Here is a 19,859-nt window from a genome sequence, read left to right as displayed (position 1 = left end):
GACGGAGAAAGGAGCCCAGCAGTAACCCCTGCCCCTTATTACCCAACCCCCAGAAAGAATGCGGGCCATAGGGAGTGATTGACCGGCGCCAGTGGTCAGAGCTATTTCAGGCGCCTGAGGAGGCATCGGATTCCAGGCGTTCCGGGCAGGGAGAGGGGACCGGGGTCAGGCCCGAGGCGCTTCTTGCACGCTCTGGCCTGCTGTGGGCAAAGCCCTCGGAGAGAGGTCAGCTTCCCCCTCTCCCGGCCCTGGCCTCAGTTTCCCCACCCGTGTAAGGGTCGGGCAGCGAGGCCGTCATCCTTCCCAATTCAGAGGACGCTTCCTGATTGTTTCACGGCTTAGAAATGATGTCTCTTGATTGGAGTTCGGGGGAAACTAGGAGGGCCCAACGCAGCCGAGGGCCAGTTGTGGCCGGACCGGTTCTGAGCCTTATCGCCCAGTGGCCCTCGGTAGCGTACGCGTTTCAGAGGCTCAAAGGCCTGAGGTTGGGCGGAGTGCCCCTCCCCCACCCCGGTCCGGAGGGCTCCTGGAGACCGGGACTGGCTGGGGCGTGTTCCGGGGACCGACCTGGTAGGACTCGGGGGAGGAGCTCCCAGGACGGGGCGTGGGTTCCGGGCGGGGGGCGTGGCCAGCCAATGAGCAGCAGGGGGGGATCGGGGGCGGGGCCTATGCGCGGGTGCGGCGCGCTGCGGGGCGGCGGACGCTGGCAAAAGCGGGTAGTGCGCGGACGGCCGGTCGGCGCCGCGCGGAGCTGGCAGCGGGATTGGTTGCGGCACTCGCGTGTCAGGCGGTTGCTAGGCTCCGGCCGCGCGCCCCGCCCTCGCGCTCGGCGCCCTCTCACCGCCCGGTACGTGCTCGCGCGGAGGCTGCGGCGCGGCGCTCGCGCTCCTCTGGCTCGGTGGCGGTAGCGGCGGCGGCGGCGGCGGCATAGCACCGAGTCCCCGGGGAGCAGTGGCGGCGTCCTGCGGCCCAGAGGAGCAGGCACTTGCCGCGGCCCGCCCGCAGGCGCTCGGTGAGTGCGCCGCCGGTCCCCTGCCGCCGTGCCTGGCTGCCCGGGCCGCCACCCGCGCCGCTGGCCGGGCCTTTCGCGGAACACCTGCTGCTGCTCGCTGGTCGGCCCGGGGCGGAGACACGGCCGTGAACGTCCTTGCGGATGAGGCGGCGGCGCGGTCCGGGCGGAACCGCCCCTCTGCTTTCGGCCCTGCAGGCGACGGCTCGGGACGCTGGCCGACCCGGCCCGGGCTGCGCGCCGCGGCGCTGAGCCAGGCCTCAGCCCAGCCCGCGCTCCCGGGAACGCGGGGCCTGCTCATCCGCCGCGGGCGTGCGCGGCCTGTGGGCGGCTTCTTGGGCTTCCAGCGGGGGTCGCGGCCCATTTGGGCCGGAGCCAGAGGATGGGGTTTTCAGCCCCCGCCAGAGGCAAGGAGGGGTGCCGCCGCCACCGCTGTTCGGTTCTGCACTTACTCTTGGGTCCCCCGCACCTCCCGCCCACTTGACGTTCTTCGGAAGTTTGCTGTCTTTTCACCTTTTCCCTTGGTATTTGTAGGACCAGGCTTCACGCACGGGTATTTTTGGAGGATGTCCCCAGAGAAAATGCGCTTTGGGTTCAGAATCCTTTTATTATAATTCCAAGTTAATTTCTAACAAAGTCAACTGGTGATTTAAAATGCATGTTTTGCTCTCAGTAACTTGAGAGGCAGGAGTAAATTGTTACTTCAGAATTAGTTTTAATAGTGATTTTGTAATTTGCCTTGGTCGGAGCTAGAGCCTGGGACAACACGTTTATAGCCTAGAGGTCTAACTTAAGAGCCTAGCCTGCTGTTTCCCTAAATAAGCTCGGAGAGGTGATTCCTGGCATGGAACCCAGACTCTGTGAAGGGAGTGTGGTGTTTATAGGACAGAAGTCCAGATAAAGAGCTGGATGTGCTTCCAGGTGTTTTGGAATTTCTAGTGTAGATTGGGTATTGTAATTCTACCAAGTTGTTCTGTGCTTACAGTTGAGAGACATTGTGATAATTTTGGAATGTCTGTGTTAAAAAACAATTTGATCTTAACATCTTTTGGAGGTATAAAAATCCATAGTTTGACTCTTGATAAGTTAAATTGAACTTTGTTTGCTTTGGAGCTAGGAAAGAACTCATGTCCTGTGTGCTTAGAGTAGGCTGAGGAGTGGTTTCATGAAGAAATCATATTTAAGAAGAGTTGGATGTGTAGTGGGAGCCTGTACCAGGCCTCTGGGATACAGTCTAAAAGTAGGAGTAACCTATAGTTCTGCTTAAAGGTAGGAGTAAGCAGAACTATATAGGTAACAAACATTTGGTTTGAACTTGAAAGCTGTGTTGATATGTGCCTCTGTTGAAAGAGGCAGAGGGCAAGTTCTCACTATTCTGAAAAATTGATTTGGTGAAATGCATTCATTCATTTAATAAATGTTTGGCTTTACTATGTGCCAAATTCTCTGGTAGGTCCTGGCGACCCACATAAGAGAGACTGGTTCTGCCCTTAAGGAACTCAGTTTGGAGGGCAGCAGACATGGAGGATCCAGTGATTAACAGTGTCTGCCCACTGAGTGTGTGCACATGGTGCTTCGGGAGCCTGAGGAGAGGGGATTCCTGAGTCGTAGCTTGCAGGGCTAGCAGGAATTAGTTGGGGAATAGAGAGGTGTGGACATAGGGATCCACATGTACACACGTTCCTAAAATAGCACCAGTGAGTTCTCCAGCTTGGCAAGTGGGAACCTGGGGCTTTGCTGGTTGCAATCAGGAGTTTTAGCCTTGTAATCGAGGTGCAGGAGCCAGGGAAGGCTTTTAATCAGTGGAGTAGCATGATCCAGACTTGTGTTTAGAAAGGTCTTGTTGGTGGCCACAGAATGGTGGGAAGGGGAGGGCGTCAGGACATCTAGCAGGGAGATCAGCCAGCAGAGGAGAGATGGGAGGGAGGAGGAACGATTTGAGAAGAGAGGCAGAAAAGGTAGAGCAGAGGGGATGCCAAGCCAGGACAGGGGAGGAGCCTGCATTCAGAAACGTGTGGGGGGAGACCAAGTATGACCAAAGATTTGAACCACCTCTACTGTTGGAGCCAGATGTGGTTGCCATGCAAGTTTGCTGGTGTCTCTTCAACATTGAGAATGGTGGAACTGGGGAGACACTGGGGCCATTTTGTCAAATAGACTGGGATAGTTGCCTGCAGAAGGAGAGACTTGGCACTTGATTGCTTAAAAACTTATCTCTCACCTCAACCTGTGGGACATTGCATTTCATTTTGGGCAGGGCAGATGTCTTAACCGCTGAGAGTAAATGTGTATTCATTTTTATTGAGGCAAATGAGGGGATGTTCAGTCCTTTACCTCACAGCCGTTCTAGCCTCTGCTACTCCTTAGGCTGGTGATTTGATGAAGCAGGGCAGCTGTATTTGAGGCCCACCTGTGTGCCTGTTCTGTGTGCACTATCATTACTGATTATGAAAACCCTTTATGCAGAGGCTAAGGAAACTGAGTCACGGAAGACTGATCGTACTTAAGGTCACACAGCTGTCATCAAGTTGCAGAGTCAGAATTTGAACCCAGATTGAATATCTCGTTACACCCATCTGCATTTCTTTTGCATCAAACTGACAGAATGGCCTCAGTTGGGTGCTTCTCTGGCTGAAGATCAAGCCTAGGTGTCTGGTGATGGGTAGAGAGGCAGGACAATAAGAGCCCGACAATGGAACTCTGGAAACACACTGTAAAGGACTATTCCCAGGAACCAGGGCTCATCAGAGCCTTTCTGGGGCCTGTGCAGGTGCTGTGGGGACTATGCTGAATTAAGCCAAGGGAAGGCACACTTTAGGGGAGGAGCCTGTATTTGAGATGGACCTTCAAGAAGGGTTAATGGTTTGACTGGTGAAGGAGTAGCAAAGGAAGGTCACACCTTGGGAGGAAAAGAGGTTAGGGGTGGGAGGAGAAAAATGATCACCTTTTCTGTGTGTTCAATTGGGTTGGGGCCAGAATGTCACATGGAGGAGTTTGGAGTTGTATAGGAACAGGAAACTTTGAAAGTCTTAGAGCACAGCTGTGGTGGAATCACCTCTTGGTTTTAAAACACGAGCCCTCAGTGTTAGTGTGGAGACTGGACTGGAGGACAGTTGGTTGCTGTTGTGGTCCAGTGGGGAGATAGTGGACCCAAATGAGGATAGTGATCAGCAGTGGGGTGAAGAGGGCAAGAAGGTTCAAGATGAGTCAGTTCAGTGACATTGGGCCTGAATAGTGCTGGTACCAGCAGGGCCCTGCTGTTGAGTGGAAGGGGCAGGAGGTGATAGCAAGAAGATGAAGACATAAGATGACTTGGAATAAAGAAGGCCCCCGGGCTGCAAATAAGAAGATTTGAGCCAGCCTTTGTGGCAGGCAGGCGAGACTAGTAGAAAAGGTGAGCAGAAGAGGGTGGAGGAGCGGAAGACCATAACACGTCTGAGGACCAAGGGGTGGATAGGCTAGAGCCCGAGGAGTTGTCCCCTGGGGAAGAGTGGGGCGTAAGATTGACCTGAAAGCCAAGGTGGGCCAGCGAGTAGCCCCTAGAAATTCTGAGTAGGGTAGGGTGGTACCTATGCCCCTGGCAGGAAGGGGTGGAGAAGGCAGGAGACCAGTTTTGAGTCTTTCGTAGGGGTGCAGGTGAAGGAGGCAGACCAGGGTGGCAGAAGGTAATGGTGAGGAAGAGGGGTACTTATGATGGAGATAGGATTTAGTGTGGTGGGGCAGGGGACCAGTGTGTTTAAAAATAGCTCCACCTTGAGAGACTCAGAGAATCAGGGTAGGTGATGTGGCTTTAGGTTGTACCCTTTGAAAGACGCGCCATTGGCTTGTAGGTTTGAGCTGTGTAGGGCAAACCGAGGGTGGTCCATGGTGATGCAAAGTCGGAACCCCCTTGCCTGTGCTTTCGTTTTTGAGTTGGGTTTATTTTGGTCGTGGCCTTCTTGATAAGAGCCATACAACTAGCCTAACTGAATGGCAAGTGATGATAGAACCATTTTGTGGATGGTCAAAAATAAGAGTGAGGTTTGTGTATTTTTTCTAGCCCACGTAGGAAGTCAGCAATGAAAAATTTGATTGACTAGTTGGGTTCCCTTGTGTGTCATATAGACTGAGTCAGTGTAGAGCATGACTGGGGGCTGGAGGCTTTCATAATATCAGGGAAAGTAAGAAATATTGGTGTGAACATCAAAGAGTCCCCATATGGGGCCTAGAGAGCAAGTGTTGAACCTCAAGGGAATGTGAAATGGGAATAAATTCAAGTAGCATGTTTCAGTGCTGTGCTTTGTGTAGGTCAGGGATTTCCTTATCCTTTTCTGGAGTAAGTTGTCTCCCCCCTGCACAAATAAGGAGTGTTTCTGCACCTTTGTCAATGTTGTGCTTTGCTTCTTAACCCTCCATTTTTCTCTGCATTTTCGATGTTGACAGGTACTCCAGGCCAGGAGATACTTCCCCTTGGAGTAAGGTTATAGCGGTTTTAAATAATAAAACTGGTTACTAATTTGGCCGTTTCTCAGTAGGTCTTTGTATGTTCTTGTCTTTGGGTATCAAAGCTATCTTCCTAGGATTCACAAGGAGTCCTGGTGGTGCAGTGGTTAAGGCGATCGACTACTAACTGAAAGGTCAGCAGTTTGAACCCACCCCTGCTCTGCGGGAGAAAGACACCACAGTCTGCTTCTGTCAAGATTTACAGTCTTGGAAACCCTTTAGGGGCATTTCTACTCTGTCCTTTAGGGTCACTATCAGTTGGAATCAACTTGGCAGCCATGGGTTTGGTTTGGTTCCTAGGGGTCACATAACCCGCTTTGTCTTTTGATAGCCTCCATTCTGATTATTAGTAATAATGCTCAAATAGCAACTTCTATAAGGAAATTTTTAGAGTAGTTTACAAAATTACACCAGGCAGAGGGCTTAATTTAGCCTTAACAAACAGGGTTTCCCATTTTTTAGGTTTGATAGCTCAGCGTTTTCTTACCTTTACTATGGGTCCAGGTGGAGAGATAGATGGGACGTAGTGGTACAAGGTCATAGACTGAGGGTGTCTATGAGTTGGTGAAGCTGTGCTATGTTGGAGTGTTAGAAATCTGAACGAAACTCTAGCACTGTGTTTATTTAATTTATATTTATGTTTTAAAAGCAGGATCTTAATGAGAACAGCCATTTGAATATTTAAAAAAAATCACTTTTTTAACAGAATGTCCTTGTCTTCCATATCATGGGTTGTATTCAATAGTGTTGAGATTTTGCTTCTCAGTTACCCCATTTTTTAAAAAAAAAATTATTTTTGTTGTCGAGGATACCCAACAGCAGAACACGTACCAACTCAACAGTTTCTGTGTGTACAATTCAGCAACATTGTATTCTTTAAGTTGTGTACCCATCCTTATCCTTCCTTTCCAAATTGTTCTTCCTCCAAAAACATAAACTCACTGTCCCCCGAGTTTCCTATCTAATCTTTCGAGTTGCTGTGGTCAGTTTGATCCCATATAGTTCTTAAAGAGCGCAATGGTCAAGGCAGGCGTTCTTTACTAATCATGCTAAATTATTCTTTGGTTTAAAGAAGACTTTAGGGGTTGTTTTTGGTTAAAGGTTTAAAGATTATCCCAGGTCAATAGTTTTAGGGTTCATTCAGCCCCAGTGGATCCAGAAAGTCTGGAGTCCATGAGAATTTTAAACTCTGTTAGGCATTTTTCCCCTTTTGATCAGGATTCTTCTATGGAATTTTTGATCAGATTGTTCAGTAATGGTAATCAGGCACCATCCAGTTCTTCTGGTCTCATGGCAAAGGAGGCATTTGTTTATGAAAGCAATTAGCCACACATTCCATATCCTCCTCCTATTCCTGATTCTCCTTCCTCCGTTGCTCCAGGCAAATAGAGACCAATTGTTGCGCCTTGCCACTTGCAAGTTTTAAGACCCCAGGCGCTGCGCAAGGAACTAGGAGGCAGAACGGAATCAGTTACACCTTTTTGAGTTAATTGTTTTTAAAGCACTGTCTAAAATATAGACATTGGAATTAATTTTGTATCTGAAACTTTATTATTTTTGGTCTTGGATTGACTATTGGGTCTTCTGTACAGAAAACATTCCATTTTCGTAGTAGTGACCTTTGGCAAAGAAGAGTGACTGATTAGTGGTGTGGGCAGGAGACTGAGTGGCATTTTGCACTTCCTTTCGGGCTGGTCGTTGTGGCATAATTCTGTTTCATTTGTGGATAGTCACCAATTTTGGTTCCTTCTTTTCCTGTAGGGTCTCTGCTCTCCAGGAAGATAAAGCTTTTTAAAGCAGCCTTGCACTAGAAAGTGAGGTAAGGTAACTGAAAAGAGAGATGTCTGCAGAAGAAAGATGATGGGTAATCATGTACTTGGCAAAATGGTTAATCTCAGAATTTTAAGATGCTTATAATGGGGGAAAAGCTGTATCAAATAACATATTTAAAATAAGAAATGTGACAGATACAAGTAGAAAGGAAAGGAAAAATCCCTTGTTGCCCAGTTTTATTCTTTCTTTGAATAGGAAATGCCAACACATGGTACAAATTCAAAAAGTTCAACAGGATTATGTAGGGCAACAGCTTCTTCCTTCCACCCTCTCCCCATAGCCCATACTACCCTTCCCTATAAAAAAAAAGCAGCCATTATTTCCTGATTCCTGAGTGTCCTCTGGAAATCCTGGTGCCATAGTGGTTAAGAGCTACAGCTGCTGATCAAAAGGTGGGCAGTTTGAATCCACCAGCTGCTCCTTGGAAACCCTATGGGGGAGTTCTCTGTGCTGTAGGATCGCTATGAGTCAGAATCGACTTGACGGCAACAGGTTTGGTTTGGTTTTGGTTTTGGTATCCTCCAGAGATAACCCTTGAGCAGCGTTTTTACTGAAGTTAGGTCAGAGTATAGATAATTTTCATCCAGTCTTTCCCCTTCTAGCATTATAGATGAAGTTTGTTCTATAAATACATTTCTAATAGTTAACCTGCCCCTAGTTCTTAGACAGTTGTTTCTTACTTTGGTTGTAATAGATAATGTTGCAGTTAACATCTTTGTGCATAAAGCTTTTTCTAGAATCTTTTACATATCATTGTTATATTAAGTATATGTAAAGCTTTTGACAAAATAAAAAAATGGGATGTGACTTACAGTTTTGCAGGAGTATATCTGTAAAGTCAAGTAAGGCAGGTTTTTATTGATTTTTATTTTTAAGCACTGTATATACATTATCCCCAGTCCCTTTTCTGTGGCTTGCATTGATTTGAAATTTTTATAGCTGCTTAGAGACCCAGTCTCAGTGTTCCCTGCACTGTGGGTTATGTGTGCAACCACAGATTCATTCTTCCTGAGACAGTCACGGCCCTACGCGAAATACAGAGGAGTGTGCCAGCTGGGGGGAGCTCAAGGACTGGTGGAGCATTTGGAAGGATGCAGGGAAGCAGGGGCCAGTGCCCAGTTTGGTTCTCTGTATTGTCGTCTGCTCTTCATTTCTGTGGATGTTAAGTTTTTATATATGGAGTGTGGAAATATACAAGCAAGAGGTAACTCTTACAGAGTTCTTTCTAATAATTGGTATATACTATATATGCATTGAAACAGAATAGTGGAATCGAAAGGTGTTTCTCATTTGATTTTTGTGGGTGTTCTGGTCATCTCTGTTTTCCCTCTTCATCGTGCTCCGAGCATTCTACCAGGCACCCAGGGTTGATAAGGGATTGCTTTAGAAGATTCCCCAGACTATCTGTGGAAGAACTGAACCAGTTTCGCCTTGGTTGGTATAAACTCCTCTCTTAATTAGCTCAGTTGTTGTCCATGGCTAGGTTGATTCTCTAGCCAGTTTTTGCCAAGAAAAATGGTGTAATCAATAATGGAATTCCAAATAACATTTCCTTTTTATTTGGCTATTGATCAGAACCTGGGACTCTGCTTTCTGGGCCGTTATTTCACTGTGGAATACTTCCATAAAACATGCGTCTCATCTCCCTGTCTTGTGTACACGTGACCTCAGGGAGCCTCGCTTGCTGATTTTTTAATGATGGAGCCCAGCCTGGTGAGTAGCCCTTGAGCAGGGGTGGATTCTGGGTCTTGGGGGGAAATGAGGAAGTGTAGAGAACTCTGCTGTACCGCTTCTGTGAGTTTTGACTGAAGAAGTATCTTTTGTATTTTTAGATTTGTGAGCGGTGTTGGAAAGGTTGAATTGCCTTGTGGAGAAATTTGGTAGGAGACTAGAAGAGAAGCTCTTTATTAAAGATCTAAAAATAGAATTCATTAAAGTCACAAATAGATAACAGTGGGATTCCTGACTCACTCTCGCCTGCGCTGGGTTTGTGCTACTGGATGTTGCTTTTGCTTACCTGGAAAAGATCACAATATTTTGTCAGAAGGGTCAGCAGTATAGACTTAATACACTGTGCTTGTCAGTCTGAAAATGTGCTTTTTCCTGTTTTAAAAGTAGTTTAAAAAGTGACTGGATTCGTTGGCGTAGGGAAGAAATTCTTAGCAGAAGAAATTGATTCTTCTGCTTGCTGTGCCAGTCCTGAGCTGGCAGGGCCTGTGGGGTCCCCGGTCTCCTCAAAGCCCTGAGCTTCGTTCCTTCTAGTTGGGCATTGTTGACTAGATAGGGGACGCCTCGGCACGCTGGCCAGCCCACTTGATTTAATCACATGGTACCTCAGGTCTCTTCTGATTTTCTCAGGGTTCCTGTTTGATTCTAGCAGCTGGAGAGGAAGATGGTTGCGCATACTTTCTTCCTGTGCAGGCCTCTGATGCCCCGGGCTGCCCGTGCCCTTTCCCTCAGTGTGAGGGGGTGGAGGAATGTCCTGGCTTCCCCTCTTGCCTCCCTCCACCGGGCTTCCTGGGAGAATGGGGCCCATTGTGGGCTGTAGCCTTGGGAGGGCCCTCCGCTTCAGTGTCAGGCCTGCCTTGGCCTCTGTGTCCGGTCTGCTGTGGTCTTTGGGGCTGGAGGGACTGGCAGCCCAGCAAGCCCTTGTTTTCTTCCATGCTTCCTTCCCTGCCACCCAGGAGTATTCCAAGGGCCACTGCTCATGCTTTGTTTGCCCCAGATCTGCCCTCTGATTTTATCAGCTTTTGATGAGCATTTTTGTGGATCCCTTCACAGGCCTGAGGTTTCTTTTGCAGGATATTCGAGGCCATATTTGGAGACCCAGGCTTGCCGCTCCCATGGACAACTGAGTTCACAGTCACAGGAAGCTAGGCACTCCCTTGAGGCCTTTCCTATGTTCTGAATCCACTGAAAAGTGTACGGTTAATCTTTTTTTTGCTGTTGTTATTTCGGCCTTAATTTTTGAACTGGTTGAAGATGTGAAATTCCAGGTAGGGGAAGCCACAGGGACTCAGCTTTTTTAAAAACAAATTTGTTCTACATATGGGTGCTCTCCCCTGAGTTCAAGCTGCCTTGCCCATGCCTTACCTTGGGGCAGTTCTCCTGATCCCAGGCCAGTTGTATTCCTGGAAAAAAAATGTGAGGTACTTACGGTTTCTGTGAGTAGACAGATAGAGACCATTGGCCCCTGCTTTTTCAGGGAGCCGGATGTGTGACCAGATGTTATACTTCTGTGAAGGGTAGATGAGCAAGCTGGTGGTGGTGGGGCAGGGTGTGGAGAAGTCCTGGTGAGACCCCCCTGAAGTTGTCAAAAGGCTTCTCTACATTAGAGCCATGTGATGGCATGGATGGCTGGTGGGGAATTTGTTCCCTTAAAGTCCAGATAGAATGATCCTGGAACTTGATCTTGTGAGTAAAAAATTCCATTCTTTTGATGATGCTTCAATATGTACAATTTCTCTGCCTCCCGTGGAAGTGTCTTGTGAAAGGAGCAGCTGGCATTGGTACTTCCCCCCACCTTTTTTTTGTTTCATTTATTACAGAAAAAAAAAAAAAATCCTGTCTTATCCTTCTGCCTGAGCAGAGTGATACATTTCTTTCCCTGTTTTAGGCTTGGGGGTGGTGTTTTGTTTTGATTAAATAAAGGAATAAAACGCACTCGCCATGATGCGATCACACTGCAAATGCCAGCACTTGTTATAAGATGGTATTGAATTTTCTAAAGAAAGCATCTTCTTTTAGATAAGGCCTGGTCATACTGTGGTATTTTAGATCATGACTTCCCGAGAGGTGAGGTCTGCCCTTGGTTTTTGGCAAGACGGGTAAGATTTTTGGCATAAGCCAGATGGGACTGGGCAATGAAAACACTTGAGTGTCCTCAGAGGTAGAAACCTGGGTCTGAGGAAAGAACCTACCAGTGGTACTGAGTCTCCTGTGACTCTACTGTCCTAGCTCGGCCTTAAGTAAGGCTCTTGACCTGTTAGCCTCAGGAAATGGGGACGTAGTATGCTCGCCATAGGCTGCTGAGAAGGAAATGATGGGTCACTAGTAAGGTGTCCGCAGGGTGCCTGGCAGCCCTCCATAATTTATACTTGTTATTATTACATCTGCCTTTTTTTTTTTTTTTGGTGTAAATTAACAGTCTGCTATTTAATGAAAGCTGGGCATGTTTCTTAGGTCGAGTGATGGGTTCTTGGGTTTTTTAAATTATGCTTTATAATTACTGACATAATAGGTTATTTTGTATGTTTCAAATATCTTTATAAAACACAAATAAGAAAATTTAACATGAGTCATTGGTACCTCCCAGAAAGCTGCTCTAGCTTGACTACTTGAGGGCGCTTTTGAGTGATGGCAGCTTCTTGCCACGGCAGGGTGGCCCCTGGCAACACGCCCCCTCCCCCAACCTCCATAATGAGTAAAGAACTATAATAGTTTGAGGGTCATGGTTGCTGTTAACTAGATGACATTGTTTAGATTTTAAGGAAGTTTCTTTGGAGATTCTTTGACGTGCCCAGGTCTGTTTTCTCAAACCTTACCTGTGAAGTACAAGAGTATAGACCAGCAAGATTGCCAAGTGAGTTCAGAATTAACTGGAAAGTGCTTTGTTTTCTTTTTTGGTATAATATTTATTTCTGTTCGGGTTATTAATAGCAATGCATGCCTGTTGTGAGAAGCCCCTTTGTTTTCAAAGAGCAATCCATATACTTATTTTTTCCCCCATATGACTTTCTTACTGGGTAACTTATAATTTAAAACTTCGGCTTTTTGGCCAACAGATGCCTTTTGAGAGACCTGGAACACGTTGGTGTTCCCAGTTGAATGTTAGGCAGCTGCAGATTCTGTACCTGGAAATGTAATTTGTTTTTACTACTGAGCTATAATTGGAACTCTTTAGAGTTGCATCTCTTTAAAACAGGAATTTTAAATGTTTCTTTGCTTTTTTAATTGAATGAACTTAGTATGGAGTGTTTGAACCTTACTCTGTGAAGCTGACATCCTCCGTTGAAACCTGGACTGTTCTGGGCTTCCTGACTCCTTGAGGAGCAAACCAAGCACAGGGCATGTTGATGGGCTCTGGGGTTTGAGGAAGACAAGGGTACAGGCACTGGTGCTTGACTTGTGAGCAGAGAGTAGTTGTCCTAAGCACAGAAGTTGAGTTCCAGCCTCTTAGGTGATGAAGGCACCATATTGTATGATTCCATGCTGGTGGGGAGCTAAGCTCTTGGTTTCCGGTGAAGAAGGCTCTAGGTGATTTTCACATAGTAGAAGCATCTTGTGTCTGACCTTTGTGGAGCGCACTGGCTGTTATTAGATAAGAAAGTGACCATGATACCACCAGAGGGGAGCTGAAAATAAAGCTCTAAATGCTCATTCTAAGTCCTCTGATAGGCTAGAAGGGAAACAGAGCCCACAGGGCTACTCCTAGCCCAGGAGTGGGGCAGGGCAGTGCTGAACAGGCAGGAGGCTGATTAGGATCTCAGGAGAAATACAGGAGACGCCTGTGTGGAAGCAAGTCCCATTTCTACTGCAGGTGCTGGACTCCTGGTTATCGTGGGGGGATTATGGACCTTGACAGTTGTATTTCAGATATGGCTCTGGGGTGGAGAAAGCAGGACACCAGTAGTGTACCGAACGGATGTCCGTGTTTCGTAGCGAATGTGTTCATATACATCTAAGCAGGATATATCACAACAACAAGAGATCATGTGTGGCTGGTTTAAGATTATTTGTATTCCGTTGGTACATTTATACTTTTTAGAGTGTTTATTCTATGCCAGATCCTTTTCTAAGTGTTTTACATGCATTAGCTTACTTAACGAATCTATGTTATATTTATAACTGGAAAAAAGTAAAAAAAGAGGAATTCGATTTAGAAACTGTTTCAGTGTAATGACTCTTAAGTAAAGTCTCTGGGTGGTGCCAACTGTTAACATGTTTGGCTTCTAACTGAAAGGTTGGAGGTTTGAGTCCACCCAGAGGCACTTTTGAAGAAAGGGCTGAGGATTTGATTCTGAACAATCAGCCATTGAAAGACCGAATGGAGCACAGATCAACTCTGACGCACATGGGGTCGCCATGAGTCAGAACCAGCTCAGCCACAACTGGTGCTGATGAGCAGCCTTATAAGACAGACTGTCCAGTGGACTATGGAGGGGAACTGGCTGTGGATACCCAGGTAGTGCTGGGTTTGAGTTATTTGAGTTCATTCATTCAGCAGGTGGTTTTTGAGTCATCGTCATGTCCTGGGCACCATGCTAGACTTTGTGGATGGATCTGACAATAGATGAGACAGGCATGGGCTCTGCCCCACCCTCCAGAAGAGGGAGGAGGAGGAGTGAAGATTGTTTCCCCTCGAAATTTTTCAGAAGAGAATGTGGTTTAGAGAGACCAAGGTCCTGCCCCTGGCAAATGTTCTCCAGCAGTCAGTGTGTCTCTGAGAACTGAAGGTAGGGGAGGCTTAGGCCCATTTCAGAGGGCGATGTGAGGAATCAGTGAGAGGACCTTGGAGAGATGACAGGCAGTTGTCCTAGATTATCTTCAAAGCTAGGCTGACATTTGGGCATACACAGGTGCATCTGTGACCTGTTGGGCCATTTTCTGTCCCTAGTGCAGAACCTTGAGTGATCTTGGTTGGGCCTGTGAGGTGGGGTTTCAGAGACTGATTGAGGGTCCTCTTGGTTTGGTGATGTTTTGGATAAGGGTTGGGTAGGGCTTTGGGGGATAATTAGGGAAGCTGCAGGAAGAGATGAGAGGGGGATTAGGGAAGGTGAGCCTTGGAAAGGGGAAGAGAGGGAGGAGATAACTCACAGGGAGTGGAGGAGCTTTGCTGGGCTTGCTCTGTTTATCCCCAAATCACCCCGAGGAGGCAGGAGATGGGGGATTACTGTCTGGGAAACATCGAAGGGTGGGGGCTAGAGAGCACTGTGGGACCAGGTCTAGGGTTGGCAGATGGGTCTGGAGACTTTGGCCAACCCTGAGATGATGGAATTGTGGTGGTGTAGAGCCAGCTTCTGAATGGAAACTGAGGCAGTGAGGCTGGCCCAGATTGAGGAATGGTAGGACCTCAAAGGCAGTGCTGGTGTGTTTTCCCGGAGGAGCAAGTTTAAAACCATTCGGTCTGAGGAAGTCAGGAAAATCTACATTAGAGGGAGTTATCACTGGATGGAACATGTTGGAATTATGGAGCATCAAATTAAAAAACGAAACCCAGCCTTTATTTCATCCCTGGGAACCAGTTGAGTGATGGACAAAGGAACCAGGCAGGTGGTAGTCACAGCATCAGCTTGATAATTGACAGAGCTGTTGGAGAATGAGAGCTGGGTGAGCGGCCACTGGGGACTTCCTAAGGCTGAATCTCAGAATTTTATCTTTTTTCATTTTTTTCATTTTGTTGTTGAGAATATACACAGCAAAACACACACCAGTTCAACCACTTCTACATGTACAATGCAGTGACATTGATTACATTCTTCAAATTGTGCACCCATTCTTACCCCCCTTTTCTGAATTGCTCCTCCCCATTAACTCACTGCCCCCTAAGGTTCTTATCTAAACTTTTGAGTTGCTGTTGTCACTTAGATCCCACATAGGTAGTTCTTAAAGGAGCATAATGCTCGAAACCAAAACCCAAACCGAACCCATTGCTGTCGAGTCAGTTCCAATGCATAGCAACCCTATAGGACAGAGTAGAACTGTCCCATAGGGTTTCGAAGGAGTGCCTGGTGGATTTGAACTGCCAACCTTTTGGTTAGAGCTGAACTCTTAACCACCATGCCACCAGGGTTTCCATAATGCTCAAGGCGGACTTTTTTTTACTAATTAAGCTAGACTATTGTTTGTTTTTAAGAAGACTTCAGGGGATATTTTTGGTTTAAGGTTTAAAGATTATCTCAGGGCCATAGTTTCAGGGGTTCATCAAGCCTCTGTGCCTCCAGAAAGGCTGGAGTCCATAAGAATTTGAAATTCTGTTCTGTATATTGCCCCTTTTGATCAGGAATCTTCTATGGAATCTTTGATCAAAATTGAACCCCAGAATTTGAGAGACGTACTCATAGTCACCTACAGGGCCACCCTCTGTTCACCCTTCCTGGCTGGACTTCCAGGCCCCATACCCCTCTACCCTCAAGGCATTCTATCCCCTCCCTGCATGTGCTGCTTTGGAAAGTCTCCAAGCTCCTCCAGGGTTGGTTTTATAACTTCCTTCATCCTTTTTTTTTTTTTTAAATATATATTGAACTTTTTTTTATTAATGTAGAATAAAACAAAAATACAGAAAACAATAAAAAAAAAAAAAACTTAATGAGTTTTAAGGTCAAGAAATAGAGCTTTGTGTAAGAAGACCAGACTTAATGGTCTGCCTGAGACTAGAAGGACCGCGGAGGTCATGGTCCTCAGACCTTCTTTTAGCCTGAGACAGGAACCATTCCCAAAGCCAACTCTTCAGACAGGGATTGGACTGGACTATCGGATAGAAAATGACACTGGTGAAGAGTGAGCTTCTTGGATCAAGTAGACACATGAGACTATGTTGGCATCTTCTGTCTGGAGGGGAGATGAGAGGGCAGAGGGGGTCAGAAGCTGGCCAAATAGACACGAAAAGAGAGAATGGAGGGAAGCAGTGTGCTGTCTTATTAGGGGGAGAGCAATTAGGAGTATATAGCAAGGTGTATATAAATTTTTGTGTGAGAGACCAGCTCGATTTGTAAATTTTCACTTAAAGCACAATAAAAAATTAAAAAAGAAATAGAGCTTTCCCTCCACCACCGGCCCCTTCACGCCCCATCCTCATCACAGCCCCCTCCTTCCTCCTTTCCAAAGGTGACCCTTACCCTGACTTTCTGTGTTTGTTGCCTTATGTTTCACTATCGTTTATCTCCCAAGTATGCACCCTTAGGCACTGTATTTTAATTTTGTCCATTTAAAAAATTTGACATCATTTAAGTCTCTTTAGTCTAATTTCTCCCATCTATCCCTTTTCTTTGTAGTTATCCATTAAAGAATCTGGGCCCTGGACCTGTGGAGTTTTCCACAGTCAGGATTTAGCAAGTTATATCTCATGGTGGGTTGTGTATTTCCTCAGGAGTGCTTCCCTCAGAAGTGCTGCCTTCCTCTTGTCCCACACGTTGCTCAGAGCAGGTACCAGAGTACTACTTCTGTGGGAGGATGGTGGGGCCAAGGAGAGGTCAGGCCCAGTACAGCCTTTTATGGGCTCTGCAGTCCTTGTCAAACCAGTCTCCCTGAGTGAGCAAGCAAGCGAGCGGGTGTGACAGGTGTTGTAAGAGGAGAAGCCCATACGCCTCCTCTGGCCTGATTGACTGGGATGGGTTCACAGCTTTGTCCGGTGTCAGGTCTCCCCTCTGTCCTGTTTGTTACTCTGTCCTTCTCACCTAACTCCCAGCTCCCTTGCCTTTTATTATCTGCCCGCTGGCTTGTCTCCCCTCTCCTGGTTTTCCTCCCTTTCCCTCTTTGTTTATAGGGGATTCTGATGGAAAGGTTTTTTGAGGGTTAGGAAAGAAGTTCTTATCTGCTGGATTGCTCCCCATCTGGGACACTAGGGAAGCCTGTTCTCCGTCTGTAAGATTGGGGGGAGGGGGTCTGATGGTTTAAATCAAACTTTATTGTTGTTGGGTGTCATCGAGTTTGCTCCGGCTCATAGCGACGCTATAGGACAGAGTAGAACTGCCCCATAGGGTTTACAAGAAGCAGCTGGTGGATTTGAACTGCCGACCTTTTGATTAGTAGCGGAGCTCTTAACCACTACGCCGTTCTGTTTCACAAATTTTCTTTGTATTTGAAAGTTCTTTTGGAGGGTTTTACTGCTTTTTCTAATAGGGCACAGCCCCAGCTGTAAGGAAATGAGGAAGTGGGTGGGGCTTAGGGAGCAGCCAGAATCTAGTTGTACCCTACCCGTATCTTTTCCATTAGGCCAGGTGGCCTGTGTGAGTAGTGGGACGCCCAGTGGGCTGTGGTCATGGCCTCACCTGCTGGTCTCTCAAGCTCTGAGTACAGAGACTTGCCTCCTTTACAGAATAAGGAGGCTTCTTGGCTGCCGTGCTGTCGCCCAGCTGGCAGGTTGCTGATGAAGTGGGAATGTGGAGGGGCAGGGAATGTTGCTTCATTGTGAGGCAGGCTCAGGCTCCAAGCCCAGGAACTTGTCAGCTTATTCTGGCTGTTCTGATGTGTATGCCCCACCCCCAGCTCCTGCTAGAATTTGTCAGGGAACCCAAGCCTGTGTCTGGTATGAGAGGCACTTTAGAGAAGGTGTGCTCACCTCAGAGAAGGAGCTGCTGCCCACCTGATTGGCTCTTGCTGTCAGGATCTGTGATAAAAGGCTATGCCCCTGGTCTGCTCTGTATCTCTGTTATAAGGACTCTGGAGCCCTGGTCATCTGAGCACAGGCGGGGGTTACGCCTGAGTAGGTATCTTGTGATGCACCAGGATTTATCAGGCCATTCCCAGTGCCTGGACAGCTAACGGGTGCCTGTGGTGTTTTTGTTTGTTGTGCTGTTGTTGCACACATTTGAAATTTTTATTTATTTTATGCTTATATAATTTTGAAGTCAAGTAACTTCTGATTTTTGCATTTTATATGTCTACCAAAGTTGCTTAGGCCTGGGGAGGTAGACCAGGTTTTGTTTTTCTTGTTTTGAACCCAAGTTTGCTGAGGCTTGTCCTTTAGGGAGAAGAATGTAAGGAATTCTAGAGTCAGGGAGGTGTGGGCTGTGCTGGTGGAAGGGCTGGAGAGGCTGCTAGCCACTGCTCAGGAGCCGCCTCTGGGAGTGGGGCTGCCAGTTGCCAGATCTGGGCATAAGGGCAGGGCTGAATCTCCTGTACAAGACACACTGCTACATGCATTTAAAAATTGAATTACTTAGAATTTGATGAAGTCAAGATCACAACAATGGCTGGCTGCTGAGACTGCGAAGCAGGAGTTAGAGGCCCTGTTTTCTAGTATGGGCTGCTCTTTTTTTTTCCCCTAAATTTTATTTATTTTGTTGTTAAGAATATATATAGCAAAACACAGCAATTCAGCAGTTTCTACATGTACAATTTTAGTGCCATTGATTACATTCTTCAAGTTATGCAACGGTTCTCACCCTTCTTTTCTGGGTTCTTCCTCCCTCATTAACATAAATTCACTGCCTCCTAAGATTCCTATCTAATCTTTTTGAGTTGCTGTTGTCGATTTGATCCCATATAGATAGTTCTTAAAAGAGCATAGTGTTCAAGGCATACATTTTTACCAGTTAAGCTAAATTACTGTTTGGTTTTAAGATGGTTTCAGGGGATATTTTTGGCTTAAGATTTAAGATTTTCTTGGGGCAGTAGTTTCAGGGGTTCTTCCACCCTCCATGGCCCCAGAAAGTCTGGAGTCCATGAGAATTTGAAATTCTGTTCTGTATTTTCCCCCTTTTATCAGGATTCTTCTGTGGAATCTTTGATCAAAATGTTCAGTAATGGCAGCAGGGCACCGTTCATTTTTTCTGGTCTCATGGCAAAGGAGGCAGTTGTTCATGGAGGCAATTAGCCACACATTCCATATCCTCCTCCTATTCCTGACTCACCTTCTTCACCTGTTGCTCCATCTGAATAGAGACCAATTGTGCCTTGAATGACCACTTGCAAGCTTTTAAAACTGCAGGTACTACTCAGCAAACTAGGAGGGAGAACAGAAGCACTATACATTATTTAGGCTAATTAACTGGGATATCCCATGAAACCATGACCCTAAACCTCCAAACCAAGGAACCAAATCCCATGAGGTGTCTGGTTGTACATAAGCAGCCTCAGCAACTACTCTTTTGTGTCTGTGTCATTGTTGTAAATATGGAGTTCTGGTGGTACAGTCGTTAAGAGCTCTGCTGTTAATTAAAAGGTCAGCAGTTCAAACCCACCAGCCACTCCCTGGAAACCCTATGGGGCAGTTCTTCTCTGTCCTGTAGGGCCGCTCTGAGTTGGAATCGACAGGACAGCAACAGGTTGTAAATATATCTATCACACAACTTTTCCCAGGTGTACCACTTATTTACATCAGTTACAATGGTCAGCTGTGCAACTATGCAATCAATGTGATTTTTCCATCACTATTATCCCCCTTCTCCACTTCCCTCCTGCCTGTGGTAATCACAATACTTTGGTCTCTATATAGTTGTCTTTTTATATAAGTGAGGTCATACAGTATTTGTCCTTTTGTGATTGGCTTTTTTCACTCAACAGGTCATCAAGCTCCATCCGTAGTGAAGCATGTATCTAGACTTCATTTCTTCTACTGGCTGAGTAGTATTCCATTATATGTATGTACCACATTTTGTTTATCCATTCATCTGTGGTTGGGCATATATGTTGTTTCCACTGTTTGGCTGTTGTGAACAGTGCTGCAGTGAACATGGGTATACAAGTCTCTTCTTGAGTCTCTGCTTTCTAGTTTTTTGGGTAATTACCTAGAAGTAGACTTGCTGGGTCATATAGTAGTTCTAGTTTTAGTTTTTTGAGGAACCACCACACTGTTTTCCACAATGGCTGTACC

General features: G+C 46.5%; 1 protein-coding gene across 11 annotated transcripts in view; it reads left to right on the top strand.

Moving 5' to 3' along the window:
* The first annotated feature begins 756 nt into the window (after positions 1 to 756).
* The window catches only part of DAG1 (dystroglycan 1), a 64,407-nt gene continuing 45,304 nt past the window's right edge, over positions 757 to 19,859 (top strand). For 2 of the 11 annotated variants that reach the window (XM_064274538.1, XM_064274537.1), the window contains exons 1-2: positions 948 to 1,012; positions 19,550 to 19,626. The gene's annotated coding sequence lies outside the window, so the exon portion shown is untranslated. Of the gene's footprint in view, positions 848 to 904; positions 1,013 to 1,302; positions 9,038 to 19,549; positions 19,627 to 19,859 lie in introns of those variants that run through there. The other 9 variants (XM_064274532.1, XM_064274531.1, XM_064274533.1 and 6 more) reach the window with 8 other exon arrangements.

Source organism: Loxodonta africana, chromosome 22 (assembly GCF_030014295.1).
Source record: "Loxodonta africana isolate mLoxAfr1 chromosome 22, mLoxAfr1.hap2, whole genome shotgun sequence".
NCBI classification, from domain to species: Eukaryota; Metazoa; Chordata; class Mammalia; order Proboscidea; family Elephantidae; genus Loxodonta; species Loxodonta africana.
This window is presented reverse-complemented; position numbering and strand designations above follow the sequence as displayed.